We start from the raw sequence: 11,061 nt of genomic DNA on the forward strand, positions 1-11,061 counted from the left end.
AACGATAGTATATGGCGATCCAGAATCAGCACACATTTGTACTGAAATCCCTCCAATGAACATGGTACACAAAGGTTTTTATAAGGTTCTATTATTACTGTCATAAATATTCAATCAATCAATCAATCAAAAGACCTTTATTCGAATTACTTGAATTCATAAAAGTACAGACATAAAAACAGTTCATTAATACAATATACAAAATACAATATTTTTAAAAATTAAAAAGGGAACTAAGACAGCAATCTTTCAGGGGTTTTCCATCATATTACGTACACGGATTATTAATCTTAAAAAGGTACTAGTACGAAAGGTCAGTTCCTCTGTATCCAGGGAGAGTAACATCAAGCGTGACTCCTCCAAGGAGAGGGGTCTTTGTTTTCTAAAATAAGGTATTAAAAACCAGTTCATATATTTTAGATAAAATTTACAGAAAAATAAAAAATGCAGATCATTCTGTTTGCTGGTACCATCACAGGGGCAGGGGTTACGTTCTGTGGTGTGATTATAACCCAAGGGGAAGCCCAACAGAAATTTTATGGAGCCTGCCCTTAATCGAAATAACAGAGACCTCTCCCAACTGGACATAGGAAGAGTAAGATAAAGTAGGAGGGGTTGCCTGGGCAGGTCATCCTCCATGTATCTGACAACAGTTGATTTGGATATTTCCCTTTCCATCCTTTCAGTTTCAAAGAGTGCATATAGTGCTTGTTTAACCTCTACCTTATCTTGACATCCGATTCTGGAGGGATCTGAGAAGAGATCTCCTTTGTTCACGGCACTTAGTAATTTTAGGACTCCAGCAAGCCATGGAATTGAGAGACCGTGGTCACATTTAAGACAATCTTTAATTATATCTTGTGTTAAGGAGGCTGCGTTATTCCTCCAGATTCTCAGCCAGAATAGGGCTGGTCTACTTCTGATAAAGTCGCTGATATAAGGGAGGTTCAACTCTTTGTGACAAATAAGTTCAGAGGACGAAATTGGGGCACCCAATACTTTCCTACAGAAACGTGTCTCTTCTCGTTGGATACCGGGGTTTTTAGCAGGGCCCCAAACTTCAGCCCCGTAAGTGGCAACAGGGATACACTGCAATCTAAAAAAAATTTAAATAGCACTGGTTGCACCTAATTTTTTAGGGCGTGGAAGACTCAATATTGAGTTGATGGCCTTCGAGAACTTACTCGTGGCGTGGGCGAAGTGCCCACTCCATGAGTTGTTCGCAGCGAAAGCCACCCCAAGGTATATAAAAGAATTTACATAATCAAGTTTATCAGACCCGATGTGGATGGTATTAAGTTTCCGTTTACCAGGTCCGCATGACATAACAAAAGATTTTTTAAAATTCACACGCAGGTCTAATCCCTCCATATGATGTACAAAATTTTCCACAAGCAAACGGAGGGCGTTAGGGGTGCGGGCCATAAGGACCGCATCATCTGCGTATAATAGAACTGGCAAAGGATGCCCCTGGACAATTGGGACATCTCTAGTTACTTGTTTTAAAACCTTTGCTATGCCATTGATGTAAATAATAAACAGCAGGGGTGCTAAAACGCACCCCTGTCTGACCCCCCTACCAATTTTTATGGCTCCGGAAACTTCGCCCCCCGACCCAATTCTAACTTGAGCCCTAAGGTCAGTATGGAGATACGCCAGGAAATGCACTAAAGGCTCGTCCAGTCCGTAATTGAGAAGCATGGGCCACAGTTTTGATCTGTTTACCAGATCAAACGCAGATGAAAGATCCATGAAGGCGAGGTATATAGGGGACGATCGAGCGACGGTATACTTATCAATTATTAGTTTTAAATTCAAACATTGCTCGACCGTGCCCACCCCACTCCTAAATCCCATCTGACATGGATCCAGTAGGTCAGAATCTTCCGCCCACTCTACCACCCTGTTGTAAATAACTCGCCCAAGTATTTTTAAAGTGTTGTCCAAAAGCGAGATTGGGCGATAGTTAGCTGGATCTGACCTATCGCCCTTTTTATAAATTGGGACAATAATACTAGAAGACCACGTCTTAGGGATGGGCGCTCTTGTCAAACTGTTAAAAACATTATGTAAAATTGGTGCCCATAGGTCTGGACTATGCTTTATAATGTCTATGGGAAGACCGTCTGGTCCAGGGGCCTTGTTGCCAAGGCTCTCTGACGGCTATCACCACCACGGAATGATCAATCCGCAGGTCTCGCAACTGTCCCAGATCTGAGGTGATTGTTTCTTCAAAGGGAGCAGCATATATATTGGAAAAGTGGGCTTCCCAAGTGCTACTGGTTATATTGCAGCCAATTGGGGATAGATGTTTACCCATGTCGCGCATTTTCCTAACTGCGGTCCAAAATGGCCCACTGCTCTTCATGTTAGCGCTGACAACCAGGGACTCCCACTGTTCCATCAGGAGTGCCGCCTTTCTTTCAGCTATTTTTTGTTTATAAAATTTCCTAGCTGATTGTACCTCCACTATATTCCTTGGCTTAATGGTTAATACCCTGCGTAGTTCCCTATTTGCCATAGAACAGGCAGAGTCGAACCATCTTGGGTCTTTCGCCTTTGTAGGTAATGGGACTAACAAATAATTTTTAATTGCCACGCATAGTTTACCAAAATCGGTGGCTATTCTGTGGCAGTCCCCGTCGGGTGATGAGCAAGTTTATTAATACGAGGTGATCATTTTTTACACGATCCAGTAGGGCTTCACAGTCAATTCCCCTCCATTTTAGACGGAGACCATCACCTGATGGCGTAATATCTCTCGCGCCATTAAATTTAGCATATACTGGGCTAGGGCCCAAGTACAAAGTGACTATAAGGGGGTTATGGTCTCCATATAATGTCTCAACCACATTTGAGTCAGTGACACGATCTATTAGGTAGGGGGATGTGAAAATAAAATCAATCGTCGAGTGTGAATCTCTCCCTCTATGCGTTGGGGCACAAATCATCCTTGGAGATTGGCTTGCTTCCATTACATTACTAAGGATGTGTTCATTTAATATCTTAACAAGCTCAATACCTCTACGGTCTGCTGAATCTGGGCAGCTTTTATCCTCTAATCGATGCTTTTCTGGAATCTTCGCATTAAAATCACCCCCAATGAGAATCCCTGACTTCTCGTCTGTGCCTATATTCATGTTTGTTTCAAGGTGTACCAATAAATTAGAAAGTGCTATATAGTTCCTATTTGGTATTGAATTAAAATCATTATTGTAAAGATTAATTAAATAAATCTTGGTCTTTCGCTTGTATTCGAGAACCTGAATATTTGGGTTCCCGAATGATGAATCCTTAAAAGTACCACCCGCCAATATCCTGATCCCAATAAAAAGTCCTCCCATTGCACGACCAAAGGCAGGCTTAGAGGCAAACACACTAAAACAATGATAACCCTCTAGGTGCACGTTCCCTACGGCCCAGGTCTCTTGGAACATGATGATATCTTTGCCATCCAATAGCTGGACTCACTGAGGGTCGGACAGTCTAGATTCTATGCCTGCAACGTTCCAGCTAAGGATTGACAAGTCACAGCCACTTGGGCTACTTAAATGCTTGTCCCTGGTAATCTGCCTGGGGTTAATTTGGGGGATTGTTATAACGTCCTCACATGCAACTGGGAATTCAACCAAGGCAGGCTGTACGGCCATGGGTTGAGGTATAACAGTTTTTGTAGAATCTAAAAGTTCCTCAATTGCATCGGCTGCCTCTACACGTTCACGGTTCCTATCACTATCCCCCAGTCAGTCCAGTTCCTCTAAGTTTGAAAAGGCATGTTCAAATCGATTATATGTTGGGACGTTATACAGGTACCTCCTCTCATGCTCATCCGGGTAAATATTTTGATTGGTCACTGCATAGGGCCTCACCCTGGGAATGTGCTGGGGTACGACTAAGAAAGGGGGATATGACATTTGGTGTGCAGGTGGTACAATCACGTTATCCAATGGAAGGCCATTTCTAGTATCAGGATGTTGGCCCTGATGGTAACGTCGATTGTTAATTCTAAAATCAGTATTAATGTCCTGGCGGTGTCCCAAGAAATGAGTCCCAAGACTAGGATTAGGATCTATTAGGTGCCTATAAAAATACCCAAGGGGGAGAAGTGTAGTGTTGTATTCCCAATGGGAGGGCTGTGGGGCTTTTGCTAGCGTGCATTGGGCCCATAGAGGGGACTTAAAGTTTATAATTATACAGTCCCCTTCAAACTTTTTCCTTAAGGGGCCCACCCACCCCACTCTTTGGGTATGAATAATCTCTCCAGCGCCATCCATCGGAAATTGACAATGTCTAGATAGCCAATGGAGAGTTCTGTTTTTTAGGCTGACAAAATTTTCCTCTTGATCTTTCCTTAGCTTAGGGACATTGGCTAAGACCAGGACGTAAGGTCCGCACTCTGGGGGTAAACTGATACGGGCCGGAATTTGCTTAGCAGTTGTTAAAATAGATTGGTCCGGCTTAGGTGAGGGGGGGGATGAATCAGGTAGGACATCAATATTGGTTTGACCAAAATATGCCATATTACTTTTAGAGACAGTTTGAGCCGTCGCTATGGGGGTGGCAACCTTGGGGGATGTTGGTTTGGGTGCCCGTTTGGCACGATGCTCCACAGATGGTAGGCTTTTACTTGTGCCTGGTATTGGGGGCAGCAAGGGGACCCTGTTATTAGTTTTATTAGACATTTTGGGCTGATTTATTTGGACATCATCAGTGGTGGTAGTTGCCCCTAAAGAGGGCAAAATTTCTTGATGGCGCCCTGAACTTAGTTTAGAAACATGATCAGTCAGCACTCTCATCCTTTTTTCTATATTTGAAACATGTAAATTCAGAGGACCCAAGAGAGTAGATATCAGTGTCTCCAGTCTCCCCCAGAATCCCTGAGCCCCTGACACTGTGTTGATTTCTATAATGGACGAATCCATCCTGCTAGATAGGCCAACCTCTTTAGCCTTATCTAGTACTATGGGGGCAACAGATCTCCGTGGTTGGCTGTTCCCACCCTTCTGTTTATTTTGTACAGGCTCGATATTTTTCCGTTTATTCTTAGCTTTTTGCCTCTTTGCTTTCTGGCCCCTTGTTTGCATTAGTCCGCTAGTGCTTTTATCCCCACCTGAGTCCAAAGCATCAAAGTCATGGCATAAGTCAATCCCTTCAGTGTGAATCGAATTGTCAACTGGAGATGGCAGAAGATCCAGGTCCCTATTTGGGCTTGGCTCTAACATAGTCGGAGTTGACGATAGCCTAGTATCCGTGGGCAGGTGATCGTGAGATACTATATTTCCATTAGTGTGGTTCTCTTTGGTGGCTGTGCCCGGAAGCCCCGCATAAGATGTAGCAAGTAGAGAATCAAGGGATTTTTCAAAGGAGTTATCATGGTGCATAAACAAGGGCAGGCTTGGTGGGAGCGAGAGGCGTCTTTCAGTATTCTGAATAGCCGTGGCAACGACCCCTATTGTTTTTTGCAACATTTTATCTATGGCCGTTAGGCTTGGCAATGGGGTAGTAGGTGCTGCATGTTGTTTGGGCTTACCCGGTCTTCTGGATGCTGCTGACGTCTTTTTCCCCATAACGGATGTCGATGCGGGTAGCCAGAAGTTATTTCTCAACCGGATGCCCCCGGGTCAGCGAAGTTAAGAGGGGTGGCCCAGCCCTGCCTCTGTCTGCCTCTGACGGCCACAGACGGCCCGCCCTCTGCCCGGGCTCAGCCCGGCGCCGCCCGCGCGCGTCCCGCGAAGCGGGCCACCGCGGTTTGTAGGCGCCACCTGGCGCGTTTACGTCGTCACCTCGACGCGCCGCCGCTGGGGCTGCTGGGAGTTAGAGTCCCGATGCGGCGACGCAGAGGATTGCACCCGCTGCTGCTTCCGATGGCTGTTGGCTCCCCCTGTGACTCCTGGCGGTGGCGGCAGTGTAGGGAACGATGAGGTAGGTTTCTGCTGCTTTCCCGCAGCTCCGCCGGCCTCCGCGGTGTTTGTAGGCGCCACCTGGCGCGTTTACGGCGTCACCTCGACGCGCCGCCGCTGGGGCTGCTGGGAGTTAGAGTCCCGATGCGGCGACGCGGAGGATTGCACCCGCTGCTGCTTCCGATGGCTGTTGGCTCCCCCTGTGACTCCTGGCGGTGGCGGCAGTGTAGGGAACGATGAGGTAGGTTTCTGCTGCTTTCCCGCAGCTCCGCCGGCCTCCGCGGTGTTTGTAGGCGCCACCTGGCGCGTTTACGGCGTCACCTCGACGCGCCGCCGCTGGGGCTGCTGGGAGTTAGAGTCCCGATGCGGCGACGCGGAGGATTGCACCCGCTGCTGCTTCCGATGGCTGTTGGCTCCCCCTGTGACTCCTGGCGGTGGCGGCAGTGTAGGGAACGATGAGGTAGGTTTCTGCTGCTTTCCCCAAATAAATAACTCCGTAGGATTTTAATTTTGAGAATTACTGGAATCATTGATGGTAAGTTTCTTAATACTACCTTCACAATCACTCGAATCACAATCACCCTCATCTAGACACTTAACTTTCTTTTTGTTTTTCCTCTTACAAGCTTTGGTAAAGTGACCCACAATACCACAATTTGAACATCGTTGTCTTAAGGCAGGACATGTCTTACTGGAAGCTAGATGCGAAGGACTATCGCAACAATAGCATCTAAAATTGGTATTGTGATTATACTCCTTTTTTTTGTAGTGTCATTTTTATACTTTACTGAATTATTTGTTTTGGAAGTAGACATTTTGGCTTTGATTTTCTAACTACTTCTGCAGAGTTTTCTGCAATAGCGGCATCTTGTTTAAGCAACTTTGCACTGCGACTAGACATTTCAGCCTTTTTTACAATGCTCAAAATTGACTCAGCATCTCCATTTATCCACAACCTATCTTGTACCGATGGGTCATTATTGTGTATTACTACTTGATCTCAGATAAATTGATCAACTAAATGATCAAACTTACAATCATCAGCAAGTTTTCTCAAAGCTGAAACGTATTCATCAATGGTTTCATTAGCTTCTTGTTTCCTGCAAAAGAATTTAAACCTCACAATTCCAATACAAACTTTAGGTGCAAAGTATGTGTCAAAATCATTCATTATAGCATCGAATACATTTGCATCGCCACCTCCTAAGGCTTTGGTCATTCCTTCATAAGCCTTTAACCCTCCTGGACCAACGGAATGTAATAGGAGTTTCTTTTTCCTCTCAGGCGTCTTTTTCCCATCTTCATCGATAGTGTCTATAAAGTTGAGAAAATAGGCCTTCCATTCTGACCACTTCATGCATGGATCAGATCCAGCAGGCCAGAACGCTTGAAGAGGCTGGATTGAATACTTTTGACTTGTCATCTTGAAAATTAGACAAGGAGAAAAGAAAAAAAAACTCAAATTATCCAATTGTAGAATGGTAGTAAAGGAGGTGTGGGCGCCACAGCACTGAATTGAAATGGAATCACGTGGAATGCAACTAAATGCGTGTGCACATCACTGTGGGATTGAAGGTAAGATGGTGCACAAGAACACAATAGGAGCAAACACAGTTGTGAGAATCACAGTAGAGAATTATACTCTTAGATGTGCAAGAACAGTTAAAAGGGTGTGTACATCACCGTGTTTATTGTAGAAAACGTGCACATCACTGTGTTTATTGTAGAAAACTTGTAGGCAGGATGCGCTAGTAATTAGGTGTGCGCATCACCGCGTATGCTAAGTTGAAATATTTTGATGTAAAATGGTAGTAGACAGGATGCGCGAGTAAATTGGTGTGCGCATCACCGTGTATGCAAAATATAATAATGAACAGCTGTAATACGAAAAAAATGCGGTGAGCGTAGGTGCCTGACAAGATGTCGGCACGTTAGGTTTACACAACGTGATCTAATGGGTAACAGCGTGAAGGCGTAACAAAGCAGCAAGGAAGGCGAACTCTGCTGGATGTTCTGAAGAACGAGACGTGAAAGGTAGGAACGCTCGTGTACAGACGGTTGAATCTTTTAAACATTAACAAAGTTAGAGAAGAGAGACAAAGTAAATCAAATCACTTAACAGGCAAATACGACCTGTAGATAATCTTCAGCACATCACCGATTGCAGAAAATCCAATGAAGTAAACTGTCGCTTCACGATCGCTGAAGTCCGCTTTCCGATCGCTGGATCTGCAGTCAAATCTTTGTAGAGCAGAAAGCACGGCAAAGCGAATTTTAATGTGTAGGTTCTTCCTGTGTTCCACTCGTCGCCAATTGTAAAGATGGTCGGAGACAGGAATGTAGTTAAAAGTGTTTATTCATCAAACACTGGGATCAGCAGAGAAACGCCTCCGCTCTCTTCTCGACTCAGCATCCACGTCTCACGCTCTAGAACATACATTGACGTGGAGGAGTGGAGCGAGGACAAGATGAGAAGCGCGAGACAAGACAAGATAATGAGCACTAAATCGTAACATAACAGAGGGCTTTGGAGGTGAATTGAAGTAGTGAAACCAAGCACCTGCTCTCAAACATGAGATCATGTAAAGCGGCAATGTAAAAAAAAAAAGGAGGGATGCGCGCATGCACCTAAAGGAATGAGAGGGGAGTCAACAGGTTGAGAAATGGTTTAATGTTAACTGGAAAGGGTTTTTGTCGGATAGGGCGACTAGACACAACCTGCGGAGGACACACAATTGGCTGATGGAGGTGTGTGAAAGAGAAGAGCCTCACGTGTTTCTCTCCCTGGACGCTGAAAAGGCGTTCGACGCAGTGCACTGGCCCTTTCTGGATAGTGCGCTGCTAAAGTTTGGGTTTGGCCCGAAGTTTAGGAAATGGATTACGCTTCTTTATGAGGATCCCCGAGCGAGGGTTAAAATTAATGGTACGCTCTCGGAGGACTTCCCCATACGAAGAGGGACCCGGCAGGGATGTCCCCTGTCTCCGCTACTCTTTGCCCTCACCATAGAGGTGCTGGCATGTGAAATAAGACAAGATAGGCAGATCACAGGATTTAAACTTCGCCAAGGAGAGAGGAGTGAGGAGAAAATCTCGCTGTACGCGGATGACATCCTACTGTATGTTGCATCCCCTGGAATTTCGGTGCCGCGCCTCTTCACCTGGTTGGACCGCTACGGGTTAAGATCAGGCTACACTATCAATTGGCATAAATCGGTTTTATATAATCCGGGTGGGGAGACTTGGGGCCGGCTATACCTGAGGCGTTATGGGTGACAACTGAATGGTTTCTATATTTAGGAATTTACATAACAAAAAGCAGCACTGTCTCATATAAAGAAAACATCCAGAGGGTTCTGCTGAACTTTAAGGAGGATGCAGACAGATGAAAGACACTCCCACTCACTCTGCTAGGGCGGGCAGCAATGTATAAAATGATTACGCTACCGCGGCTCCTGTATGCCCTACAAAATGAATATTTTTCCCTTCCGCGTCCGGTCTTCCAAGACAAAAATGAGGGCCTTAGGGAGCTGCTCTGGTTGGGGAAACAGCCCAGGATAGCGCTGGGGACCCTACAGAGAAACCAATACAATGGGGGGATTTCCCTCCCCAACATGGAGGCATACTATTGGGCGGAACATCTGGCGCCAATCAATGACTGGTTACACGCACCGGCGGATCACCCTACGTATCGGTTGGAGAGGGAGAAGTTAGATCGATGTTCCTACATGCATTATATATATGGAGGGAAGGGGAGGGCAGCACTACTATCGGCAACGAGGGTGACATTTGAAAGTTGGGATAGGGCGACGAGACACATTGGGTGGTGGCACAAACCATCGCGACAAACCCCAATCTGGAAGTGTGCGTGGCTGAGGGAATTACATAAGCTGAGGGGCTTCCGACGGTGGGACGATATAGGCATATCGGTATTGGGTGACCTCCAGCGCCGGGGGGCCCTGAAGTCCTTCCAGGACCTGGAGGCTGAGTTCGGCCTGCATTCCACCCAGTTCCTTAAATACGCCCAAATTCGTCACGCATGGCGGGCAGAGGGGGCGCTAGTGGACCCCCTTCCGGAGTATGCCCCATTGGAGGGCCGCCTGCTACAGGAACAGGTGCAGGCTAAAATAGTTTCCTTGACATACAAAACTCTAATTAATAACATTCCGGACGGACTGGTGACGCTGAAAACGGTGTGGGAGGCAAACGTGGGGGAAATGGACACGCTCGATTGGGAAACCGCCCTGATGCACCCGAGGGAGGTGGCGATTAAATCTCGTGTTAGACTTATCCAACTCAAGATTTTCTACAGAGTCTACTATGACAGGCTCCGCCTTCACCAGATGGGGCGGGCCATTGACCCTAGTTGCTTGCGATGTGGTCATGCCGAGGGCGATTTCTACCACATCATATGGGAATGTGAGGTGCTCCAAAGGTACTGGGCGAGGATAATGGCGGAACTCGGGGAGATACTGGGAGTCCCACTACCCATGGACCCCAAATTAGTTCTATTGGGGATAGCGAATGATATGGATTTGCCCCGACCCCACCTCATCTTTTTGACACTAGCATTAATGGTAGCCAAAAGGGACGTGGCACAGGAACCCCCCCAAGCTTGAAGAGTGGAGGAGGGGGATGGACATGTATATGGCGGCCGAAAGAGTGACATACAGGGCAAGAGGGTGCCCGAAGAAATTTTCTAGAGTGTGGGGGAAATGGAGACGCTATTATGGTATGGATGGGGGGCTTTGATGGAGATGAGGGGGAGAGTGGGTTAATCTCCTGGTACATGGAGGGGAGATGGAGGTGGACCAGGAACTTAAGAGTGATGATTTCCTCTTTATTAGGACACGGTTAGGCTGTGAGGGACGCTGGGGAGGGGAGGAGGAGGGTAGTGACAGGGTAGATTATGCTGGACGACTCATTATGACATGCCTGTTATGTTTTGGTGTTGGAAATGCAAATAAAAATATTTTAAAAAAAAATGTTAACTGGAAAGGGAAACTAGTGGTCGTCAGCAGGTAAAAAACGGTTCAGTTAGAGCAGAAAACCCACTCTACTGTCAGAAAGAGGATGGGGTTCATTGACGAACAGAGAATACAGATTCACCGACCGTATGCTAGAGGATCAAAACGCCCATTTTACTCCTTCAGCTTTCTTTAGA

Source organism: Triturus cristatus, chromosome 3_2 (genome assembly GCF_964204655.1).
Source record: "Triturus cristatus chromosome 3_2, aTriCri1.1, whole genome shotgun sequence".
NCBI lineage: Eukaryota > Metazoa > Chordata > Amphibia > Caudata > Salamandridae > Triturus > Triturus cristatus.